General features: G+C 42.5%; 1 long non-coding RNA gene across 1 annotated transcript; it reads left to right on the forward strand.

The window, feature by feature from the left end:
* Nucleotides 1-1,622: 1,622 nt before the first annotated feature.
* On the forward strand, nucleotides 1,623-15,533 carry LOC117551844. The gene is made up of 3 exons (XR_004569859.1): nucleotides 1,623-1,674; nucleotides 6,020-6,123; nucleotides 15,494-15,533. It is a non-coding gene; the product is annotated as an uncharacterized LOC117551844 (long non-coding RNA).
* The last annotated feature ends 10,526 nt before the right edge of the window (nucleotides 15,534-26,059 follow it).

A 26,059-nucleotide genomic window follows, 5' to 3' on the forward strand; every position in this document is an offset into this window, starting at 1 on the left:
CAATGCGCCTTTTTTTCAAATGATCCGGTGCTCTTTTTTGGCGGAGGGTGCGCATGCGCACCTGCGCACCAGTTATGTGCAGCCCTGGTTATACACAGTCCTTGGTGTGTTTCATGAATTCATCTACTGTACATAGTTATTACGGGAAAAATCTTTAGGTTTATTTAGCTATATATCATATATATTGTTTTATGTTAACACTCAAAGTAACATTAAACCCAAAGTACCGTTGAGGCTTTTATGAATGCCATCTATTCTGCAGTTAAGATATTTCAGTCCTGAGAGAAAGTGGTGGTTGGTTTTCTAGACCAGTGACTCTCAAATGGGGGTACGCGGACCCCTGTTGGTACGTTGTGGTACTGCAGGGGGTACGTGAGATTTATATTAAAAAAAAAAAAAAAAAAAAGGTTAATTAAAAAAATAATCTTAGTAAAATATGTTAAATAGAAAACACAATTGTATATAAAACATTCCTAGAACCACCAAGGGGGTCCTCATATAAACATGTCAAATGTTTTTCACAATAACATATTACTTAAATTGAAAAACTCCTTGGAAAAATCTGTTTTATAAAAGTGTTATGTTATTTTTTTTCATGCATAAAATGAAAATATGCTTAGTTTGTTGTAATGCATACCACGAAGGAGTTAATACATCACACACTGAGGGAACATCACTATATTGTAATTGTTTTTAGGCTTTTTTGATCAAAATGTTCGGGATCGGTCAGGGGGTACTTGGCTGAGAAAATGTTTCAAAGGTGGTACATTACTGAAAAAAGTTTGAGAAGCACTGTTCTAGACCAACAATGCCATTGAGCCAGGCTGCTAGCGTGGCCAAATAATATATCCGTCAATGAAACAAAAAAATGCACTCTTTGTAACTGCCCTTGGGAACGACCAAAAAACAATGTCATCTGTTTAATGATGTGTTGAAGCTTGCCATTTGTCTATAATAACATCACCTGTCCAAGCAGACAGGAGTCATAATTACTCTGGCTGCTATGGGTCTTTGTCATTTGACAGTAAACATGTCATTTTGGGGCACTTGCTGCAACTTTTCTGTCATTCTTCTTTAGAGGGAAAGTCAGCAAGACCCCAAACATTAGATCTATAAATAATGCACAATACATATTTATTCTGCCCTTTTTTTAATTTAAAAATATTGACAGCCAGGAGAAGCTTAGCTGAAGGTGTTGACAGCATATGCAAGGCAGGGGAATGCAGGGATTGATTACACCTGCATTTCTTTTGCAGGCATTCCAGGCAGAAAAGTAGAGAATGAGCCTCCAAAAAAACAAACATATTACTGTTGTATAAATTATATTCTGTCAATGTCTTTCATTGTAACTTTGGCTCTGTTTGCTGTGTATAAGGTAACTGTCTTGACTATAGATTAAAGATGCCTTAAGTCCTGTTTTTCATTATAATAATTATTTCTGTTAAGGAGTTATTGATTTAGCTTGTAGCTGTCAGATCTAAAGAACATGGGTGTCCTTTAACTCTTAGTTAGCGTTGCAATAACTGCCAGGTGCTCCAGGTGCCAACATGAACAAATAATTAATAATGTTTTTATTTTTTCTTCTGTTCCTCATCCTTCCCTTTTGTCTTTTCTTCTGTTCTTCCAGTGGTCGTGTTGTATTTGCAGGCTGTTGGAACCAAAGAATGGAGGGAGGTGAGTTAAGCAGACTTTTTTCTCTAAAATGTCGCATTTCTGTGTCTGCCTGTCTGCCGGTTTCTCTTTTGGGTATTATTAATTTCAAAAGTTTTCCCTGATGCTAGTGAGTTTCAGTCATGGCTGAGATGAGGAGGTTATTAAGTTGAATTCCAGAGGCAACTCACTGCTAACTCAGGGAACATTGTTGAAGAAAATTGAAAGTCTCAACCTCTCCACTTGCCCAGAGAAGTGTAACCAATGTCTGAAATGGACTCAGGAAAAAAGCTTCATATACCTGACCCAAACTGATGAATTCAAAGATTAAGGAATAAATAAATAAATGAAACGGATCTCATTATTAAGGTTTCGTGACTCAGGTCTGGGGGAAGTAGAAGGGAGATTCCTTTTCGGTCTCATCAAATATGCGCCCTCTGCTCCTCGAGACTTCCTCCTCGAGACTTCCTCTGTCACTCTTTTTTAAGGCTTGGACTTATGGGACTTTCTATTCCTATCTCCCTTTTTTTCCTTTTTCTTCCCGTCTCCTTGACACACAGACATATTTGCATCTCTTAGCCCCACGTTTGCTTGTCATCTCTTGTCCCTATTTCCCCTCTTATTATTTGGCCATGACATTCTATCTTTAGTCGGTGTATTTACCCATTTGCGAATTCAAAGTCAACATTGATGTGTCAGTGGCGGCTTTGCCACGGCTGATCCCCTCACTTCAAGATACCCCACACCTATTTTATTCAATGCGGCAGGGCTTAATTAAAATCGCTGCATGAACTGAACTGCAATCAGCTGAGTAAACATCTCGCTGTCAGGCACACCGGGAGCCTGTAATTATGCTTAAATGGAAACCTAACAAATCCTTGTTTTTTGACATATGTTTTGCATTATTGGCAATACTCCATATATAATATGTGGGTTTTAAATGTATCCTTTTGAATGAAAAATCATTTGAACTTCCGAATTAACCTAGTGAAAAACACCTATGCCAATAGCATTTGTTTATCAATTGCTATTATCCTGAAGGTGTAACATGATGTAGCAACCATTCAAACCCTTCTCTTTTCAAGGTTTCTTGTTGGGTTTCCATTGTTGCCGTTTGCTGTTACTGCTGCTGCGTGAGTCTGTTGCACTACATCGTTTTATCACAAGAAGTTCCATTCGTCTGAGCCAATGGATTTGATCTTCACTTACAGGCTCCCACAAATCTGGGCCCATGTAGTACTACACACATCACTGTCTGTGTGATTTCATGCTGCAAAACTAGAGTAAAGGCCTGGTCACACTATCTTAGAAACGATATTGTTAAATGTATTTATTTCATTGGGATTGGTGTAATTAAATAAGCTTAACTCTGGCAACTTTGACAGATAAAATTACAGAAGAACATTTGGGAAGCTATATAGCTTATTAGCGTGAATGCCACATTTCATCTCATTTTAACCTCCTCTGTCAGAGTATAAAGGGCTCCAATTTTTTTTAATAACTTCTGAGACAGAAGTCAATGCTACATTAAACATTTTTTGCTATTGCACAAGGATGATATTTAGCTGTGGCACTTTGTTGTGACCCGAGGCCTGTACGACGAAGCCGGATTTTCGCTTAGCGAGCTAACTTCAGGGAAAACTCTGGGTTTCCGGTCCTACGAAGCTGGTTCTCTTTTTAGCGGGCTAGATCTCCATGGTAACTTATGCTGAGCGGCTAACCTGCTCCGGAGCAGGTTAGGTTGCAGGCTAAGAGATCAACTCAGTGAAAGCACCGCCTGCTGACCAATCAGAGCTCAGTGTGCGGAGTTTAAAGTGATCAAGTCATATTACAGGAGAAAGGAAATACAGAAAAACTGCCGTTGCAGGAAAGACGGCCGGCAAAAATCTGACAGTGTGAACGTGAAAATGAATAGAATATCACCTCCCATCTTCAGAGCAATCTGACTATTATAACATTAGCGTTAAGAAAGCTTACTTAAATATCTGCCACAACATAAGTAACCGGATCAAAGTAACATTACGTACAGTCCGTGGCACTGTGAGTGCAGACGTCGATGTGTCCCATTATCATTCATATCACATCATAATGTATCATATATTTCCTTATCTGAGTCAGCTGAGCCGTATCTGGCCGTGCAACACTCACAGTGTCACATAGGCTACTGTATGCAGAAGTATTATTTTAAGCACACCTTAAGTTGACGAAACACTCGAGTCAAATGTAATTAAAGTCAGATCGTGTCTTAGACGGGGCAGTGATATCATAAACCTGTTAATGTATGCATTCAAACACTTTTTCTTTTACCAGCTGTATTCACCTTGCAGGTGCAGACTATAGCTTGTATTCAGGATAAAGTGTTTAAGTCATGGATGTTTAAAGTTTAACGTCTTCATATTTGTCTAATATTATAGTTTACTTTTCATTCAGGAAATATGACGTACTGCGCTGTCAGTGCGCTTCTCCATGTTTGTGATTGGTGGAATGCTCCAAATACCACCCCTTTCATGTGAACGCGCACCTAACTAGATAGGACACGGCTGGCTTGAGCGATCCACTTGATAACCCGCGTCGTAGGACCGCTTAGCGAGAGCGCGTATGTTTTGGATTAGGCCAACCGGCTAACTCACACATATCCAGGTTATGTTGAGCCGGCTTCGTCGTACAGGCCTCAGGTCAGATTATTTCAAGGTGATCTTTTTTTTATCTAAAGGAAAACACATTTCTCAATTAACTTGATGCCATGAAACCAAAAATGTTCTTGAAGAGTTTTGTTATTTCCAATTCGGTGGGGCTACATATTAAAAAGTGGATGTCTATATACTCTATTAATGTCACGCACCTTTTGATATTTTCTGAGCTTGAATTCAACCTAATGCAGGTTAGGTTTTTGTGTTGAGTCTTCTATACCAAGGTCATGATGCAGAAAACAAACAAAGTGCCAAGCTCAGCATAAAGCCCACTTAATTTTCCCCAAACACAATGTATGCACATCTTTGACAAGTCACTGCAAAACAACTGTGCATGAACACACATGGGAACAATGTTTAACCCAAATCTTCCTTTTGTGCACTGCTGTTGTTATTATGCAACTGAATGTTTGTTCTCTGTTTACTAAGCAACTCAAACGTGTAGGATACAGCTAGGTGAAATGAATACCCTACATTATATTAGTGTCAGAACCATTTGTTAGTCCTTACACATAGCCTAATTAAAACCAACAATGAGGAATGAGTCACAGGCTGAAGATAATTGATATGTTTTGTTCTCCATCACACAATCCATCAGAAACGACCCACCTGGAGAATGTAAGATGTTTTTATGTGTCGTAAAAACAGCAGTCGCTAACAAGTGACTAAATTAGACTACTAAACGTCATCAATCTGACACGAGTCCGCCATTAGCTAAGCAATGTGAGCAGCCATGCCACCGTGATGTAGTTTGTTTAAAGCCTGACGCTACTTCTGGTGATTGATTTTACATTTTAAAAATGAAAAAGTGCTGTTAATATGTGGCGATTATCCTGCTGAACAAAACATGGACGTATCATAAATGTGTGTTTAGCTCATTTTCTGCAATATACCGAATTCAATGCTAACTTCTGTGTGGCCTACAAAAATATGTCACTACGATATTGTATTTCCAACTAAACAGATTAATCTAGGACAGCAAAAACCAACTTCCCTGCCAATTCCCTAACCTTGACACATGCCCAATGCTCCTACTAACCAATCACCCCTGTGTGAGATTATAAACCAAAGGCCTTCAACCCAAAAATAGAAACACAACAAGGAACTATCAGGGGAGCTTCCTTTTGGGTCGATGCGTTAGGTAGGGTCTGTGGTCCACTAAACTCCCCTGCATGGCCTTGGTAATGGGTATGTTGGGGACGCAGTTGATAGCATGGATTATGTGCGCTGAACACTAAAGACACGAATCGAGTTACTGAGGCAGTGCCGAGATCAATAGCTCATTACATGGGTCTGTCGGGCCGGGGAGGGTAGGCGAGTCTGGCGTCCACCGGGGGGATTACCTGTGTGATTGTAAGGGAGATGGAGAGACGGCCTGGCCCAGGAGGGAGGCTGGACCTTGGTCAAATGTAGCTCGAATTTAGCTGTCTGATTTCTCCAGGGACACACAATTTAGCACATAGTACAATGAATCTCAGTGTGATACAGTGTTTCCCAAAGAGATTTGTATTTTTGGATTCCAATCCTGTGTGAAATATTACAATGGTAATGTTGAATCTCATGAATTTTTATTCACTTCTTTCTCTGGTGGTTTTCACTTGATGTGGACTTGATAGCATTGGTTGAGTCGAGACTGCTGCCATTAACACCAATTATCACTTTCTTTCTATTTGTTCTAGTTTGGCAGGACAGAGGTAATCGATAATACTCGGAATCCAGATTTCGTCAGGAAGTTCGTCCTGGATTTCTTTTTTGAAGAGAAACAAAATCTAAGGTTTGATGTGTAAGTAATCTGACAGCATTTCATTCACTTTTTCTGAATAAATCTGAATTCATTTCTTTCTAAACTTGGGTTCTACTTCAGTATGGGTTCACAGCAACAAACCAAAAATAGCAATGCCTTTGATCACATTGGAATACATTCTCTCTCTCCAGGTCTTCAGTCTAATGAAAAGCTCATTTTGGGATAAATGAACAGGCTAATGGGGCTAAGATTAAATCTTGGGGGTCCAATCAGGGAAGGAGATTTAAATAAAAAAAGGTTTCTTGCGAAGGTTGCTTGATAGCCTCGCTGATTAAATTAATGTCTATATACACACTTGGCTATTCTGTTCATTTCACCTACCTGTTATCCTTAATCGATAACAGGGAAATATCACTTAGATGCCTCTATGGCTTCAACCAAGGCACAGGAAAGTGATTTTATGTCTCAGCTGTGTCTGTAGGGCTGGAGCTGATATACAGTTTGAACATAAAACTGGAACAGGAACATTGTTTGTGATGATTCTATTGTGTTGGTGTTGTTCATAATTCATACCTCTGAGCATTCCTTATGCTTTGAAAAGTATTCCCTATTTTCAATCTCCAAATAAACCCTGCGAATCAACCCAGATACAACAATATAATTTGAAAATAGCAACACTCTCAGATATTCTTTATTATTGGCATTATTTTAGGTCAGTCAGATTTAAAAATATATATATATGGGAACAAGTTGTGCTAAATGATAAACTGTGCTAGACAAGTAACTTGGAATATGTTAAGCATATTCCTCAATAGGTCAAAACATTGTTGCCTGCTTTTTCTGCAAGAATTATACAACTCTTCTTGGTGTAATAATTAAGCTAGAACTGGGAGATCATTAGCTTAGCATGTAGATAGCATATCTAACATGTGTCTTGCAAATGTTTTAAACTAGGCTAAATTCTTGTTACATTACTTTCCGTTGGTCAACACAGTTTTGGCAAACTTAACCTCCAACAAACTTCAAACCAGCCTGTCTTTTCTGTTTGTGTAGAAATAAACATAAGAGTATCTTAACAAACAGACAAGCTAGCTTAGCCTTTTGTGGTACAGTGCTGAATAGGGTAGGGTGACCAGACGTCCCCGTTTTCCTTTGGCCTGTCCCCGGTTGAAACTGTCCCCGGAAATGTCCCCGTTTTTTAATATACGTTAAAAACACATAGCAAGGTTGAAATAAAACGTTTCATGTCAGGAAACACTGGGTAAACAGACTGTGGTCGAGCCAGCCCCCACTTCGGAAAACACAGTCAAAAGCACGTTGTATTGCGGTGCGCGAATATCCTATGCATTGCGGTAGAGGCCTGTAGAAACTGCCTTCAAAATAAAAGCGTTTACTCTGTCAATAACAAATATACCTAAAAAACACACCAAACATATTCATATATACTGGAGCTTAAATTAAGAAATATGTACTATATAATGTGATCAATAATAATTTAAAATAAACTACATATAACTACCACATTATAACTGAGTGAATGTAAAATGTAAGGATACAGTTATGAAGACATATCTGACATTTCCACTGGGTGACTAATTTCAATTGATGTTGACACCATCTCACAACACTCCTAAAATAACATTACTTTCTGAAGCACAATTTAAAATGTGTGCTGTTTAAAATCTCAAATTAGATCTATTGTCCATCTATATTTTGATTATTATTTAATGGAAACCGTCCATAATCAAAGAGTCATTCAAAGTCAATCACTTCAGGGTGATAGCAGGAGACCCCATCTAGTCAATCAGAGAAAATCAGGACAATCTGATGTAGAATTTCAAAATAAAATCCTTTTGAAATCTCATATGGGCTATCGTCCTTCTGTTTTTATACAAGAATAAATAAAAAACTGTGAAATTATCAAATACTTATTTCACTTCAGGGTGATAGCAGGTGACCCCATCTAGTCAATCAGAGAGAATCAGGACAATCTGATGTACAGTTTCAAAATAAAATACCTTTGTAGTCTCATATATGAGCTATCATCCCTCTATTTTTAGATAAGAATGAAACTATAGGTTACTTGCGTAACCCCAGTTCTCAGAGTAACATGAAGTGAGATGTCTCACTATGGGATGCGCCTCATCGCGGAGCAAACAGAAGCATCAATCTCATTACGCCAATCCTGATTGGCTGGAGATCTTGACGTCAGCGTCAGGGAAATCACCCCCTATAAGTAGCTTGCGCCACAACGCATGCGCCATTCAAAATAAGCACCTCTTCTCGCTTCACCATAGCAAGGAGGGCCGTCTGGTGAGACATCTCACTTCATGTTACTCTGAGAACTGGGGTTACGCAAGTAACCTATAGTTCTCATTCATAACACTCCGTTCGATGTCTCACTATGGGAAATTGTAGCTCCCGTATTGCCAGACGAGCTTATCTCGAAAATCACCAAACCAACCAGAACTTAACAGGTAGAGCTCTGACTCAACCAGGTGCCCAGCACTGCTTGAGTCACACTGGGAGCAGAACGTCCAGCCTGTTAGGAGGCAGACAAAAGTGAGCGGCGAGGACCAGCTCGCCGCTGCACCAATGTCTTTGATGGGAGACATCCTGGACAGAGTCCAGAATGCAGCCAGACTCTGAGTCGAAAGAGCTCGCGGACCCGAGGGTGCCTGCGAACTCTGACTCGTATGAGCCCCAAAGCAATTGCTTCCACAGACCAGTGGGAGAGCCGTTGCTTAGTAACAGGCTTGCCCTTATAAGGGTTAGCCCAGGACACAAGGGGTTGGTCATTATGACAAAGCACCCTTGATCTGTCCCTGTACGTGCGTGAAGCACAGGCTGGACACGGCAAATCCGGCCGCTGTTCCCCGGAGGAATACAGTGGCGGGGAGGATGCCTTAATGTCAAATGTGGTACCCGAACCGACCACCTTAAGATAAAGGCAGGGTCAGGCTTCAACCACACTCTGTTTGCCCTGGGGCAAACTGAGTGCATGAAAACTGTACAGATAGTGCATGAGTGCCACTGGCTCGCTTGGCAGCTGCCAGGGTCAGCGTCATGTCACACTGTATTTAGATTGTACCACTCACGGGCCAGGCCCATAGAGCCAAGCGCTCTGGGTGTGGGTGAAAGATCGCCCCCCCCGCTTGGGACAGTATGTCCCTGCGTAGTGGGAGCTGCCATGGCTGCCCGCACAGCAGCTGATATATCTCCGCTAGCCAGTACATAGCTGGCCAGTGCGGAGCTATCAGGATAAGTGTGTGGCGTTGCTCTCTCACTCTGGCCAGAGTTGGGGGTATCAGAGCCAGGGGTGGGAACGCGTACAGAAGGCCCGGGGGCCAATTGTGCGCGAGTGCATCCACGCCTAACGGTGCATTTAGATCGCGCATCGAAAAGAACAGCTGACACTGAGCGTTGTCTTTCGATGCGAACAGATCCACCGCGGCTCTGCCGTAACGCACCCACAGCTGGCTCACAATCCTTGGATGTAGAGTCCAGTCTGCATAAAGTGGTATACCTCTGGACAGTAGATCTGCCCCGAGGTTCCTCACTCCCGGTACGTGCGTCGCTCTCAGAGAGAGGAGACGCCTACCGCTCCATAGGATAAGTTTGCGCGCCAGTGTGTGTAACTGGAGAGAATGCAAACCCCCTTGGCGGTTAATATACGATATTGTGGTCGTATTGTCTGTTCTCACGAGGACGTGATGTCCTCTGAGGAAAGGCAGAAAGCGTTTTAGGGTGAGAAACACCGCTAAAAGCTCCAGGTAATTTATGTGCGCCCGCTGGAGGTCTCTGCTCCAGAGACCCCTCACCGGGCGACCTTCATAAATACCTCCCCAACCTGTCAGACATGCGTCCGTGGTGACCACTTTCCGTGAAAGGACAGTACCCATAGGCACACCTCGTACTAGAAAAGTCGGGTGCAGCCAGTGGCGCAGTGCCATTACGCATTTCACAGTAACCATCACTCTCCGCGCGCCATGGCGCGCAGGGTTTAGTTTTAGGGCGGCCACCCAGCGCTGAAAGTCCCTCATGTGTAAGCGTCCCAGTCGTACGACCAGGATGGCTGACGCCATGAGCCCCAGCAATCGCAGGCATGATCTGAAGAGAACATGTTTGCGCAGCTGGAAAAGAGCGAGACAAGCTCTGAAAGCTTTCACTCTATCCGCTGACAAGCGAGCTGAAAAGGGCACCGAGTTCAGGTGTAAACCCAGGAAGAGTATAGTCTGCGCGGGGCACAACATGCTCTTCTCTGTGTTTATTATGAAACCCAGGTTGAGCAGGTGCTTTACGAGGACATTTGTCTGCGTAACAGCCTCCTGCTCCGACTGTGCGAGAAGCAGCCAGTCGTCCAGGTAGGTCGCCAGGCAAATACCCTGTTGTCTTAACGGGGCTATCGCGGCTTCCGTACATCGTACAAACACCCTTGGACTGAGAGACAGACCGAAGGGGGAGTACTCTGTATTCATAACAGATCCCCTGAAATGCGAATCTCAGATATTTCCTGTGTGGGTAATATACTGGGATGTGAAAATACGCATCTTTCAGGTCGACTGATGTGAACCAGTCGTCTTGTCGCACGAGCCGCAGCAGAGATGTGTGAGTGAGCATTCTGAACTTATATCTTCTTAGATATTTGTTCAGAGCCCTCAAATCAAGTATTGGCCGAATTCCGTTCCCTCCCCGTTTGGGAACGAGGAAGTACTTGGAATAGAAGCCGCCCTGACTCTGCTCGGCGGGTACAATAGATATAGCCCTCTTTTCTAGGAGTGAGAGAATCTCTCTCTCCAGAATATGGGCTGACTCTCCTCGGGCCTGCGAATGCAGAATGCCCGAGAAGCGAGGGGGGGGTGACAGCGAATTGGAGTCTGTAGCCCCGTGTTACTGTCTTGAAAACCCAAGCAGATGATGTGAGCATCTTCCACTGCATGCTCCTTAGAGCCAGTGGAGATGTCACATCTCTTCCCCTCTGAGTCTCTATTTGTTGTGTTATGGGGCCCTCTAGTGTCTGAACACAGTGGTGCCCCCTTTCGACAATCCCCACCGACACTGCACATGCGCATGACGGTGGTGCTTTTAAAACCCCAGCCGGCACTGCGCATGCGCATGACGGTGGTGCCTTCACAGACCCGCCTGTAATCCGCCTTTTGAGAGATGCCGAAGCTGCTCTCAGAAGGGGAACAGTTGACGGGCTGTTTATTGGTTTTATTGTTTTTCTTATCATTTTTTTGAGCTGCGCCCTCGGCCTGAAGCCTGGATGCGTCAGCGGCAAATGTTTAATGACAGAGGAACAAACAGATTTGTGACATGTGTTTTTGCGGACTTGAGGATGGTGTTGAGGCATCTCTCGAGGCGGCGGGAACACATTTAGAGCTGGGGAACCGTGGACTTCCAGCTCTGTCACGGAGGGGAGAAGGAGGGGCTGTCACGCCGCTCGCTTCTTCTTCCTCGCCTGCTGGCCGAAATTCTGGGTTGGCTGTGCCTGAGCTGCAGCCGGAACCGGAGATTTTCTGGGCCAGCTCGCCCTCGTCTCCAGCCTGGGCTGGGGACTCGGGGCGGGCTGCGACCTCTGCGTTTTCGGTGTTTTAAACCGAGCAGGGTTCAAGGCAGCTTGGGCGAAGGATTGCTGCTGCGAAGGCAGCGGCTGGACCCTTCGAGGGAGGCAGAGGTGGAGTGCCTCGTCCTCCCTCTTTTTCGACTCACACCTCCTTTGCATGGAAGCAAGAGCGGAGCCGAAAATTCCCTCGGGAACGATGGGCATATCCAGCACATCCTCCTTTTCCCGGTCTGGGAGGTTGGTGAGGTTGAGCCATCTCGCTCTTTCCTGCACCACCATGATCCCCATTGCCTTACCCGTGGCCTGGACGGCGCAGCGTTGGACACGGAGACAGATGTCTGTGACCGCCGCCATCTCGTCCAGAGTGGCTGCACCCGGGTTACCCGACAGGTCCTCGCAGAGCTCCGCTTGGTAAGCGGTTAGCAGCGAGGCCACATTCAGGGCCCTGGCGGACAACGCTGCGGCTTTGTAGGACCGTTCAGTCATTGTCGACTGAAATCGGTCCGACTTTGCCGGCAGCGTGGGGTTCCTGCTTGGTGACGGGCCCATCCTCGGTAGGAGGTGGGCTGCTACCAGCGGTTCCATGGGCGGTATGCGGAGCAGGCCGAGCTTCTCCATTCCGTCACAGTCTAGGGAGGAGGCACCCTGGATTGGGACCTTGTTGCTGAAGGGCCGGTCTCTCCACGAGACCGACACCTCATCCAACATCTCCGGGAAGACCGGAAGGAGTTGTCTCTTTGTCCGCGCTGCTTGGGGAAAATGTTTCCCTTCGTAACGGGACCTGGAGGTCTCCTTGGCCATTTCAGGCCACGGGATGTCGAGTCTGGCCGCAGCGCGTTTGCACACGGCCTGCAGGTCCATACTCAGACAGGGCGAAGCTGGTATGCTATCGTCTGGGAGAGCAGCCCTCGCTCCAGGCTTTGCAGTCTGAGCCGATGACATGAAGATGTCCTCTTCATGTTCATCTGACTCGGACAGGAGGAACACCGAGGCGTCCTCTTCGTCCTCGTCGTAATTCAGCTCGAGGACATCCTCCGCGGGTGAGACCATGGTGAGGTCTAACTGGGAGCCCCAGCTCGGTAAAGCGTGGGGTCCCGTTCCCGCGTGTCTTGCCGCCACCGGGTCCCGGCCTGCCAGGGCGCAGGAATCCGGTTCTGCGGCCATCTCAGATACTGAGCCCCAGACCGACATGGAGAGGGGTTCACTCTCTGTGGCACATGCCCCCGCATCTTGACTGCCGGCCGGCAGGTCAGAGGACATGGGGGGTTCCTGCTCCGACAGGCTAGCTTGGCGTGCTAGCCGTCGGCGGAGGCTCTTTACGGTGAAGCGGACACAATGTCCGCACGAGCCGGGGTTGTCGATAGCGCCTCGGGCGTGTTCCAGCCCGAGGCAGGACGAGCAGACCTGGTGTGTGTCTGTGCCCGAGATCTTCAACCCGCAGCCGCAGAGTCGAGCCACCGAGTCCCTGACTCCTCTGGTGTGAGGGAGAGGGGCGTCCATCTTGTTCGCCTCGTGGCGTGGAGAGGACCCGCTCTCAACAGGTAGGTTGGGAGAAAAAGAGGTAACCACCCTGTCCTTAATCCGGAGAAAAGGACGGTGTGGGTCTTTTATTCCCGGAGAATACTGACTGGTGTGGCAGTATGCTCCTTTTTAATCCTTTCCTCCTCCGTGGGGAAGAGAAAAGAAAAGACTTCCTCGCTACCGTGGTGTCGGTAGTGAGGGAGCAAGCTAACGCTAGCTTGAAAAAGTCAGACCTAGCTTACTTTCCGGGGAAAGAGAGCGGCGAGGTCGATTTCAACAATAACTAGCGTTAGTAATTACCGTCTTCCTGCGAAGCAGAAGGAGTAGCCGGCAAGCGCCCGTCGACCGAAATGGATATTTGGGTTCAGTCTGTGGACCGTGAAGCTTGTCCGGCTACCATAGAGATGTGCTCTGAAGCGAGAAGAGGTGTTTGAATGGCGCATGCGTTGTGGCGCAAGCTACTTATAGGGGGTGATTTCCCTGACGCTGACGTCAAGATCTCCAGCCAATCAGGATTGGCGTAATGAGATTGATGCTTATGTTTGCTCCGCGATGAGGCGCATCCCATAGTGAGACATCGAACGGAGTGTTATGAATGAGAACAAAAACTATCCAGTATCAAAGACTTATTTCACTCCAGGGTGATAGCAGGACACCCCAGCTAATCACTCAGGCCCATTCCCAAACCGCCCCCTACACCCTACCCCTACACCCTACCCCTCCGTTTGCGCGTTCACGCGGAGGGTCCGCCATATTGAGGGCTGTTCCAAAGCAACGAGTGTGGAGCGGTGTGGAGGGGGAGTGGGCTATCAAGCCCTCAAACAGCGAGTCTGCAGCGGTGCTGACTTGAGACCGGTCTCTACCTGACCGGAATCACGCTATATGTGTCCGTCAGGAAACACGCTGTTTACAAGTAGTTCCAGCAAACATCCACTGATAAATTGCGATGTTAACAACCTCATGATAACCTCATATGTTTTTAACTTAGGATCATACCTGTGTTTAGTCTAGAAAAAGGTAAATGTGTGCATTTTATTATAAAGTTGTGTACATTTACAGACTGTTGCAAAAACTAAGAAGCTTATAAACATCAGGTTTAAAACTAAAAGAGCTTTGAAACACAATGAAAGATGTTTGGAGTTTTATTTGAGTTATTCATTTAAACTTTTTGTTTAAGAGATGCTGATTTGAAACCGTTGTTACATACAGTTACGGCATTTCCTGTTTCTGCCGGAGAGAGGGGAGGCCGTCCCAAAGCTTGCTGCTGTATTTACTCCCTCCATCTGACAGGAGGGAGCCTCGTTGAGCTGCGAGTGTGGCTACGGACGGAGTTCACTCCGTCACGGAGGGGTAGGGTCGAGGGAGTGGTTTGGGATTGGGCCTCAGAGAGAATCTGGACAATCTGATGTACAGTTTCAAAATAAAATACCTTTGATGTCTCATATATGAGCTATCTTCCTTCTGTTTGTATCCAACAGTTCAAATGTTCGAATTACATTAAACCAGAAGTGTCCCCCTTTTTTCTTTAACAGTGAAGACAATAGGATATGTTAATGATATATTGACCGCAAAACTCAAAATGTCCCCGGTTTTCATTTTGAAAATCTGGTCACCTTAGAATAGGGCGATCTTGATATACATTTAAACGACAAAGTTATCGTGGCAAACATGATTCACGTTAGTAATTTTATTGTGATACAATGGAAAGTTTTAAAAATAAAACAAAATCATGCATTTAATTGTGTTCAATGTTCATTCATTTAGTTTATTTGCAAATGTATTATGCTAATTTGTGTGTGTATTATATACACACAGCGTTCAGTTATTATGCTCCAAATATCTGGAACAAACTCCCAGAAACCTGCCGGTCTGCTGCAACTCTTAATACTTTTAAATCCAGGCTGAAGACTTTTCTTGTTGCCACTGCTTTTAATTGATATATTCATATCTTAAACTGCACTGTAACTTTTATTATCTTTGCTTTTTATCTTTGCTTTTCAATGAGTGTTTTTAAATGTCATTTTATATCATTGCTTTGAAATTAGTGTTTCTAGATATCATTTTATAATATTTTTCTTAATGCTCTTACTGTCTTTCATTTTTGTAAAGCACTTTGAAATGACTTGTGTTGAAAGGTGCTATATAAATAAACATGCCTTGCCTTGCTTATAATGGAAGACAGAAAATGCTTTATCAAGGAATTTAACCCTAACCTGTTTTGAACAGCTACATATTTTACAGTGGACCAGTACAGGTAGTTGCACTAAATCCCTTTAATTGACCACATTTTTTCCAATCTCTCCTCCTATTTGTTACTCAAAGGTACAATGTGGACTCCAGAAGCTGTAACATTTCCAAACACGTAAGTATGTCAAACCCAAATAAAATAAGTCAGCGCTGAGCACTTCCATCAGCCCTTGAACTTTTGGCATTGCATTCAGCGTTACTCACACAGTTAAGCTGAGTTAAAAGTAAAGCTAATTTACAGTGAATGCCGTCGGCCCTCTTATGATGACATAGCATTGATACATGTTAAGTATTAAGTGTACCCTAAATCTGTCTTGTGACAAAGGTTTTTTTCTTCCTCTTAACATATCGACTCGTGGGAGAGCAGAAGGTAAGTGGTGCATATCTAGATTGTTTTATCCTCATTGTATTTTAAGAACGTCCATTAATTTCATGTTTTTTTTCCAATATATGTCACTGTCCCCTGTTAAGACTTGTTATTTTTCCGTGTTTATATTCACTTTGATTTTATTGTACTTTGTACCCATTCTTTCATCTCATTCCATCAAGGACAAACACCAACAGCTCTCACCTGGAAAACCTCCCACCTAGTCTTGTTCTTCATTTTGTCTGTCTGCATTTCATATCATCGCTCAGGTAAAGCATCTTTCAGAACCCGACATCAAAGTGATAGCAGATGTTGTTGTTTGACACAGTATAATGCATAAGATGTTGCACTCTGGGACTTTTACATGAGCTACAAACAGTGTTTGTGGGACTCGCACCTACACTCACTCGCCTACACGCGACAAACATCAACACATAGTGCTCTGCCCTTATTGCTGTGCGGGAGTTTTTATTGTGTTGTGTCATCTTTGCCTTTTAATGTTTCCATATCTTTTTTTCTCTCTGTAGTGTGCAGGCTGGTTGTTAACTTCAAACAATTTTTGATTGTAGAGGAAAACGCTTTATTTTCTATCGTGCCTTACCCAGTCTTTTACTTTTAAAAAGTCAACAAGCACCTGAATAATAAACCCCACTAGGACTTCCTGGGCATGACCTAGTTGGGTTAATGCATGCTTGCATAAGAGGTGGAATTAAACCCTTCATTTTAAGTGACACTTCAATAAAATGAGATTAGACTTTAATTGAACTTTAATAACTTTGAAATACCCTATTACTATTTATGGGCTTTCATAACCGCTGTTGAGCCTCCACAGGAATACCCTGTAAATGAAAGCATCTATGATTCAGAAATACATGAACTAATAAGGTTAGTGTTAGTATGTTTGAATGGGCTGTCTCCCCTGTGCTTACTTTAAAATGTATATGTTCAAAAATAATTTCTCATATAAAAAGAACCTAGTAAACTACTGTCTTGGGACTCCATTGCTCCATGGCTGCTTTAAGCAGGGCATTATTAAAGCTAAGGTTCACATTTTGTCTCGATTTCCGTAAAATGGCCAGGCAACCATGTGCAAATTGGAAAAAAGTTGTATTTTGCTGTGATAGTTCCTCCTGTCAGAAGTGAGCATCAAGAAATGCATCCAAAAAGTGATTTTAATATACAATAAATGTAACACATTCTAAAGTTTATCTAAAGCTAATATGACTTTGGATGAAGTCGGATTCAAACTAATTAATTAGGCATTTCTCAGAGTAATGCTGTTTTTTTTTACTGAATTACCTGTGTATTACTATCCCCTTCCATGAATCAGCATGGAAACACCAAGGCTCTAAAATGAAGTAATTCAGTACTAAAACATCTGTAAGTGATGAAAATATGCAATATAAATAGTTCTGGAAAGTTGCGCAGAAAAGACCAAACAAAGTGCATTTGAGGAAACGTATAGTAGGACTTAATCTATGCTGATCATATAGGCTTGAGGTTTGCAAAGGAAAGCCCACAGTCTCAGACTTAAAAGTGTTCCCTCCATTTTGACTTCTGTGCCATGCTTGTTGCCTTGTTTCTATTGACCATGCTGGTAATTGTGACAACATGCAGCCTTGCGCCCAACCTTGGCTCAACGCAGCGAAAAATCTGTAGTGACATTCTGCAGGCCATCAGAAATAATAGGTTTCAAAGCGCAGTAGTGCTGTTGTGCCTGAAATGGCCTAAAGACTGCTCAAACATCATATTAGCCTAACAAAAATCAAAGAGGTATATTTAGTCAATGAATGACTGGGAATGATCCCCAATCACTTACATTAAAACAGTATTAGGCAGGTATACCTTAAAGGTCATTATTAACAGGAGGTATGGTTACAGCAACCTTAAACTGCTCTTATCAACAGATCATATTCACGGTGCTTCTCCATTGGCCGGCCTATATATCTGATTCCTAACCCTGTCATGCAATTAACTCTCCCTTCCTGTCTTTTTCCTTCATAAGGATTTTCTGGGCCAGACGTTCTGTACCCTTGGAGAAATCATCGGTTCCACAGGAGGGCGGCTGGAGAGAACTCTCTCGTAAGTCCCCCTAATATTCTACCCACACTTTTGTATCAATGCGAAATGTCTGGCCTATTTCTTATTCTGGTTGTTGAATCATATTCGTGAAATGACAGCGGCCAAATGAAACGAGCCCCCCTCCGTATTCGGTCCCGTATTTATTGATATCTGTGTTGGATAACAGCACTATATATGAGTCATCTCACTAATGCAATGTGCATAGACTCACCAAGTTTAAATAGACTCATCCATTATATTGTCAGATCAGAGTGTAACAGGCAGATCAGCCTGTTGCATCATTGCACATTGGGCTGAAGAAATTAGATTTTTTCATTTATTTATTTTGGTACAAAAGCGAATGAGAGGCGCAACACAAGTGTCACAATGTTCTGTTGTGAAGGATTACTTTGGATAGTGAGAGACACATAAATAATACTTTATGCTTTTTAAAGAGGACCTATCATGCAAAATGCACTTTTTGATGTCTTTTATACATAAATATGTGTCCCCGGTGTGTCAGGGAACTCACGCAGCGTCAGAAAATAAAACCCTTTTACTTTTCCTCCGTACCCAAATCTCTAAAAACGGGGATACAACGGAGCTGATCCAGATTTGCGTCCGATATGAGGTAATATCGGAAATGTGGATCCACGGCACTATCAGAAAGTTGCTATCAGAAACAATGCCCGACTGTTTTGGACCTAATATGGTCGGTGTTTACATTAGCATCGCTAACACTCAGAGCTAACCTGTACTGGAGAGCATGTGTGTGAAGAAGCAGGAAATAAAAAGGAACTCACCTTGTGGTATAACTGCGGCAAGAGAGAAAGCCTTTGAGCTCCATACTGTTTCAGAGATAATCCTTGATAATCCATGATATGGCGTTTTCATCACGGCAGCATTTAGTTTAGACAGTAGCTGCCGGGTCCCGCATGAGCTCAGCCCCCTCCTTCTTTATCAATTTTTTTTTTTTAAAGCTTTATACCCAAAATCAGCACTTTAGAAACAGGAAGTGAAATAGAGGGATTTGACGCATGGCTAGAATGGGTGATCTGTTTGGTATTTTGAGCAAAACACTTCATAGACATGTTTTTTATATATTTGTATATATCTGAGACCTATGCTATTGCCTAAAAATAGCATGAAAGGTGCACTTTAATATGGGGGTGTTATACATCAATGATCTTTAAAGAGACCCTATCATCCCTTTCCTGAGTTGTGTTGTACAGGTTTTTAAAGCATGTAAATGGTCTGCAAAGGCTACAATTCCAAAGTTCCTTTCAGAGGGAGTTTCTCTCCCACACACTCCCTGCCTGAAAAACCTCCATTGTGCTTCTTCGTTCTCTTGTGACATCACTATGTAGCACTTGCGTTTCTATTGCCTAGCGCTCCAACTCATTGTACATGATAGGATAAGTGGCGCGATATCTCGAAGCGGTTGACCAATCACAGCAGTCGGCCAGCTAACCAATCAGAGCAGACTGGGCAACACAATTTCACTCCCTGATAGTCCAATAGCGACGCTTGGTCAGGGTCCTTTGGCGTGCAGTTTGGCGCGCCGAGTCTCCTTCAGCTTCATAAACGGACGCAAAGAGCTTTCAACTGATTGCAATGTATTCCCATCGGCGGCGGTATTTGACGCTCGGCGGCACTTAAAGGCAATGTGAGCGTCCATTCCCATTGGATAATGGAGGATTTTACACCCGGAAGTAAGTATTCTCTTCGACTCTGAGAAACAAATAGTTGTATCGGAGTTTAGGATGGCCGAAGACACTACACTCATAATCCTCAGCTATCGTTTGCGACTACACCCTGCGCTTTGCTCGACAAACCCCATGATTAGTCCTCAAGCTCTGTGATTGGTTGACCTCTCACTGTATTCCATATGAAAAAAAAGTTTCGTAAAAGAGAAAATCATACTTTATTCAGCTAGTGCTTGCTTTACTCTTTGAAAGACATCACATGAATGCATTGTAATAAATGGTTCGGCTGCATTAAATATTACACATCTGGTTTAGTTATTTATTTATCTACAGAGATTGGGTCTCAGAATAGACCGGAAACTACGTATTCTTTTACCATTCTGTTTTAATTTCACAATAAAGTTAATAGTAATATTTTGTATGATATTATATATTATGTTTTATTAACTAGACAGCTGGGTCATGTTAAGACCAACTTTTCTGTGTTGCTATGGGTTTTTCCCATCGTTTTTGTGTTACAAATATCAAAACAATATATGTGCCTAACCCAGTGGTTCCAAAACTTTTTGTGCCCAAGGCACACCAAAGGACAAGTAAAAATCTCAAGGCACACCTATTGTGCAAAATAGCCCTTATAACACATGTTATCACTCATATCATGTAAAATATCTGTAAATGTGCATAATTATTTACTAATGCCAAATAAAATGGGACAAAGACAACTATATTACTCATGAAATATTTATTAACGAAATATTTCAGAAATTAATTTGAAACTTTATCAAATTAAGTTTCATCAAAGCAGCAACACACTCATTTAAACCAGACAGGTCACAAAATAAAAAATGAGGCAAAGGAAACTCAGCAGAAATTCAGCACAGAGAACTGTCAATGCAAGGAAGCTGCATTGTCCATGGTCCTGAACTACAAATTATAAATGTAACATTTCAGCAATCAGCATTGAAACATGTGCTATTGTAAATATTTTTGCCGACTTACAAATTAGTGAGATACATGTGCCTGTCGGGGCGCGCATAATTTTGTAATCCTTGGTGGCACTGAGGAGAGGGCCACTCGCAAGTCTTGTTCAACAGAGAGCCGTGACCTCCTGTTGTTCTTCATGTAAATCAGAGTAGAGAACGCCAACTCCAGAGATGGGGTCGTAACTAAAAAAATGTAATATATTACATATTACTTTTATTTTTAAAAAGTAATACATTACACTACTTCGTTACTATCTACATAAAGTAACTCGTTACTTTACTCGCCGAGCACGTACGAACTGCGCATGCGTGAGTGGCAATAACTTTCCTTACCAACAGGCGGCGGTAGTGTGTATTTGTAATTCAAAACAGGCAACAACCGGAAGACAGAGAAGAAGAACAGACTACGTGATATAAACAAACAACAAATAGCTGTGCGGTAGCTTCACCTTAGCACAGGGGTGTCCAACCTTTTTTGAACCGAGAGCTACTTTCAAAGTTGCCAGTCTGCCGAGATCTACCAGTCCAAATAGAGAGGCGTAGCCATTACTGACAGCCTACTACCAGGTAAATACACACTTCTACTTGTATAAAACTGACCTTTGTACGATTAATACTTCATAAAATACTGCAGATCCTTTATCTTACCTCTTTCTAATCTACACACATTTTACTGAAGTTACACAACAGTGTTGTTGATACAGAGTTGGAGTTTATTCACACGTCACTACAGTGGGTAATGTTTTCAAGAAACATTGAACAGTGCTGCCACATATGACACAGGAAAAAAGAAAAGACTCTGAACCCTTTCTTTGCCATTATATAAAAATAGTGTTGCTACAAAAGTATAAATTAGGCTTACTAATAAGACAACTCAGATCTGAAGCTACACAGGAATCTGCTGCAACAGTGCAATAAAAAAGACCAAATTAATAGAATCAAACCCTTTTTTGTTGCATTTTAGTAGATTATAAAAAGAAATGCCTTTAAAATAGGATGCAAGCAACACTAGTTTCTTAACCTGAATTGATGATAGACTATAATCAATTTAAACAGAACAGATCTGAATGTTTGCATTCTTATACCATTTTGTACAATAATTATAATGAATAAGTTCAAACAAACTAAAACTTACAGCTGATTAATAACGGTATCTAACTTGAGTTTTTATTATATCAAAAACCTGTTGAAATGCTACTGTTATTTTTACTGTCCCCCAAAAAGCGCATCGGCAGCCTCCAGGAATGCTTCTTACACAACTTCGCCGTCTTTGAAAGACTTCATGTGTTTCGCAAGAACGTGACTGACACGATAAGATGCTATGGTAGAAGCCTTGCTCTTGTTGTTGGGCCTGGTGAAAATGGACTGCTGTGCATTTAGCTGTCCTTTCAGGCCCCTCCCCTTTTGGGAGCGTAGGGCAGAATTAGGAGGGAAATCCGTCTCCTAGCGTTTGTGCACTGTTTTGAAATGCCGCTCCTAAATTACCCTTCTTCGATAAAGCCACGCTAGCATTGCAGATGAGACAGATGGACTTTGAATTAGAATAGATACACAAATAATCATCCTCCCACTCGGAGGGAAAATTATATATTTTGGGCTTTTTTGCTTCTGCCGTAATTGTGGTCTTGTGTGTGTGCGGACTGTCACTCCTGTTGACACGGACAACCTCAGCGAAATAGTGCCCACTGCCGACCAGCCACGCCCCGACACATGGGGTCTAGCCGGCCAATCACAAAGCTTTGATGCGTTCAAGTGCATTATTCTGGCACAGGAAGATTATGTTACAGGACATTAACGATAAAACAGAATGTTGTTGTTCTATTTTTAGACACATCTCGCGATCGACTGGGAATCTCCCCGCGATCGACCGGTCGATCGCGATCGACTGGTTGGGCACCCCTGCCTTAGCATGTGTTCTTTGCAGGTGTTTGTTGAGGTTTGACGTGGTGTTTACAGCAGTGGATAACAGCTTCTGGCCTGGACACAGTTTGCACCTCACCGTCACATTCCTGTCTATTCTTCGGACAAACTCAAAATAATGGGCAGACCTCCACCCCTCGAAAGTTATCGCTGACTCAGCCATGTTTATGCAGCACTGCACGTGGAGATGTGGACGCACAAGTCGCGCAGATTACGTATATAAACCTACAAAGTACTGATATAGTACATTACAAAATAATTATTTTTGTGTAGTTGTATATTGCAATAATAACGTATGGTTGTCACAAAATCCCACGGCACACCCGGACTTGCCTCACGGCACACCGTTTGGGAACCACTGGCCTAACCTACTGGTTAAAGCACGTTATTACACGTTTAGAGTAATTGCAATGCAGGTAGATTGTGTTGCTTTTTAATTACTGTTTTTAAATGCCTTTTTCTTAATGTCTTTAATTTTTGTAAATCACTTTGAATTGCCATGTGTTGAAAGGTGCTATATAAATAAACTTGCCTTGCCTTGCCTAAGGTCGGCTGCATGTGTTGTTGAATGTGTTTATATTTGATGAAAACATTTAAATATTAAGATTACATACAAAACAGGAGGAAAGTAGAAGGTCAATAATAGAAATAAAGAATATAAAATATCAAGAAGATACTGTAAATGAACTCTACAATAAAACAATTTAGTGCCAGATGTACAAAGATATTAATAGGAGGATGTGCAAAACAGAAAAACTAATTAGGCTTTATTAAAACATGAAATAATACTTTAGGTTAAGGTCCTCTTTTAAAATACACGTAAGCAAAAAGCTTTTTAGGGGTACAGATAAATATTAAGCCCGACAAAGTACTTAAAGTCTAATATATTGCATGGTTTGTTTGGGACTTGACAATCAACTTTCCTTCAATGAGAACTATGTTGAAGCACTTATTTTAACGAAATGTGCAGAATATGACAGTTTAATGGTGGAGGTATACACACATATTGATAGATGTCTTGTAATGCACTGTTGAGGAACCTGCAACCCAAGTTTTTCATTCATTGCATAACTACACAGTAGTAGGAAATCTTGAAAGGGATGTGCAAAACAGCCATTATATACAGTTTTTAATGAACGATTAGAGAATAACGAGTAATGAATATACTTTATAAGGATCTGCAGATACATTTTTAGTCTTCTCAAGCACCCACTATCAAATATCTCACCTGACTGTTGGCACTTGACAATCACATTCACTAAATTGTACTCAGGTGTAACTAAAGTCTGATTTAAGGGTTGTTTGTAGTTCACATCATTAATCCAAATCTGTAAAGTAACTAAAATAAATGTAGTGGAGTAAAAATACCAGGTTAACCTTAAAGAAAGCCCCACCTAGTGTCAGCAGAAAGTATTAAAATAATGATTACAACAAAATGCAAAAAATAAATTAAAATATATATAAAATATATTTTAAGATCATTTTTAATCATCTGATTCGTCTGTACATTGCTGTTTTAGTATGTGTTCTTCTAATTAGTGTCTACAGTGTGTGCCTATTGAGCTGTTTAGAGCCATGTGGGACAAAACCCGATCATGCCCCTCCCTCTCACTGTCTAAGTGAACGGTGACTGTAAAAACTACACTGCGCATGCTCAGAGTATTTTCCTATTTAATGTGTGTGGCAAAAAATAATGACCATAGGGGCATAGAGCTGCCATCCCCACCATACGTCATCTCACATAATTCAGAGCTGATTGGCTGTAAGTACGTGTGCCGCGAAAAGTGTGGTGTGTGAAGAGGAGGAGAGAGACGCGTCCTAAAACCAGGAAGTAAGCTGTGCATGGCTTCCCTCCACTTCTCCATAGGATTTTAGAAAATAGCTCAAAATAAGATCTGTGGGAAACGTAGCTGTTAGATAAATGTACGTTTTGTTCAGCCGGATAATATCCACATGTCTAGCCTACTTTTAGAATTTCGAATCATAAATCCATCATTTAGATTTATGATAGACTTTTGAAACTACAAGAAGATAAGGAGGACTTTTACAAAAAAGTAATAGAGATTTTTGTCCAGAAGGATAGGCAAATTGACTTCATCTTCAAGTCAAGGTAAGACTGCAATTTTATTGAAAATGGGATCTTACTAAGAGAGAACAATTCAATATTTAAATGATAAAATTAAATTTTTTGGGTATCCTTCTGTTGAACTGTCTGTTTAAAATTAATTGAAGCATCAGACAAAAGAGGCTTTTGAAAATAATATTATATTTTGATTTAGGTCAAAATATAATATTTGTAAACCTGAAGAGTCAGTGCCAGTGCCTCACCAGCCATGAACCTCACTGCAGAAGCTTATATATAGACATCTAAGTTTTTTGTGCCCCACCACTTTTGTACATATAGAAACGCCACTGCGAAACACACATATAGCCAGCATGGGTAGTGTCGGGACGGACGGAACACACACAACACACCACACACAACACGACAACACACACACACACACACACACAACACACACACACCACCACACACACACACACACACACACACACACACACACACACACCACACACACCACACACACAACACACACACACAACCACACACACACACACACACACACCACACACACAACACACAACACACACACACACACACACACACACACACACACACAACACACACACACACACACACACACACACACACACACACACACACACACACACACACACACACACACACACACACACACACACACACACACACACACACACACACACACACACACACACACACACACACACACACACACACACACACACACACACACACACACACACACACACACACACACACACACACACACACACACACACACACACACACACACACACACACACACACACACACACACACGTGCGAGTCCAGTTTTGGATAGTGTGCCGTCGATGGGTTTCATTCCATTTCAAAGTGCTGTTTGTCGCTCGGCGTAAACTTCGTGCACTGCCACTCCAACATTCAATCACAGAGCTTGAGGACTAATCACGGGGTTTGTCAAGCAAAGCGGCAGGTGTAGTCCTAAATGATAGCTGACGATTATGGGTAGTGTAGTGTCTTCTGCTATCCTAAACTCCGAAAAAATATTTGTTTCTCCGAATCGAAGAGGAAAAACACAAAAGCATTGCACACAATTTAAACCAATCAATGTTGTGTAATTAACAAGGATAATCTGGTGTTTTTGAGTTGATGAGTAGTTCAGATATCACTGTAAAATCAATCGACAGTAAGAAGAATACTTACCTCCGGGTGTAAAATCCTCCGTTATCCAATGGGAATGGACGCTCACATTGCCTTTAACTGCCGCCGACATGGACCGATGTGGTGCTTCCCTAAGCGTCAAATCAGTTGAAAGCTCTTTGCGTCTGTTTATGAAGCTGAAAGAGACTCGTGGCGTCACAACTGCACGCCAAAGGACCCTGACCAAGCGTCGCTATTGCGCTGGGCTCTGGTTTCAGACAGAGGGCGAAAAGAGGTACTGCAGCACAGGCAGTATGAGAGGCAAAAAAAACGTATATTAACCTCAAAAGGAATATAATT

Source organism: Gymnodraco acuticeps, unplaced genomic scaffold, assembly GCF_902827175.1.
Source record: "Gymnodraco acuticeps unplaced genomic scaffold, fGymAcu1.1, whole genome shotgun sequence".
Classification (NCBI taxonomy): Eukaryota; Metazoa; Chordata; class Actinopteri; order Perciformes; family Bathydraconidae; genus Gymnodraco; species Gymnodraco acuticeps.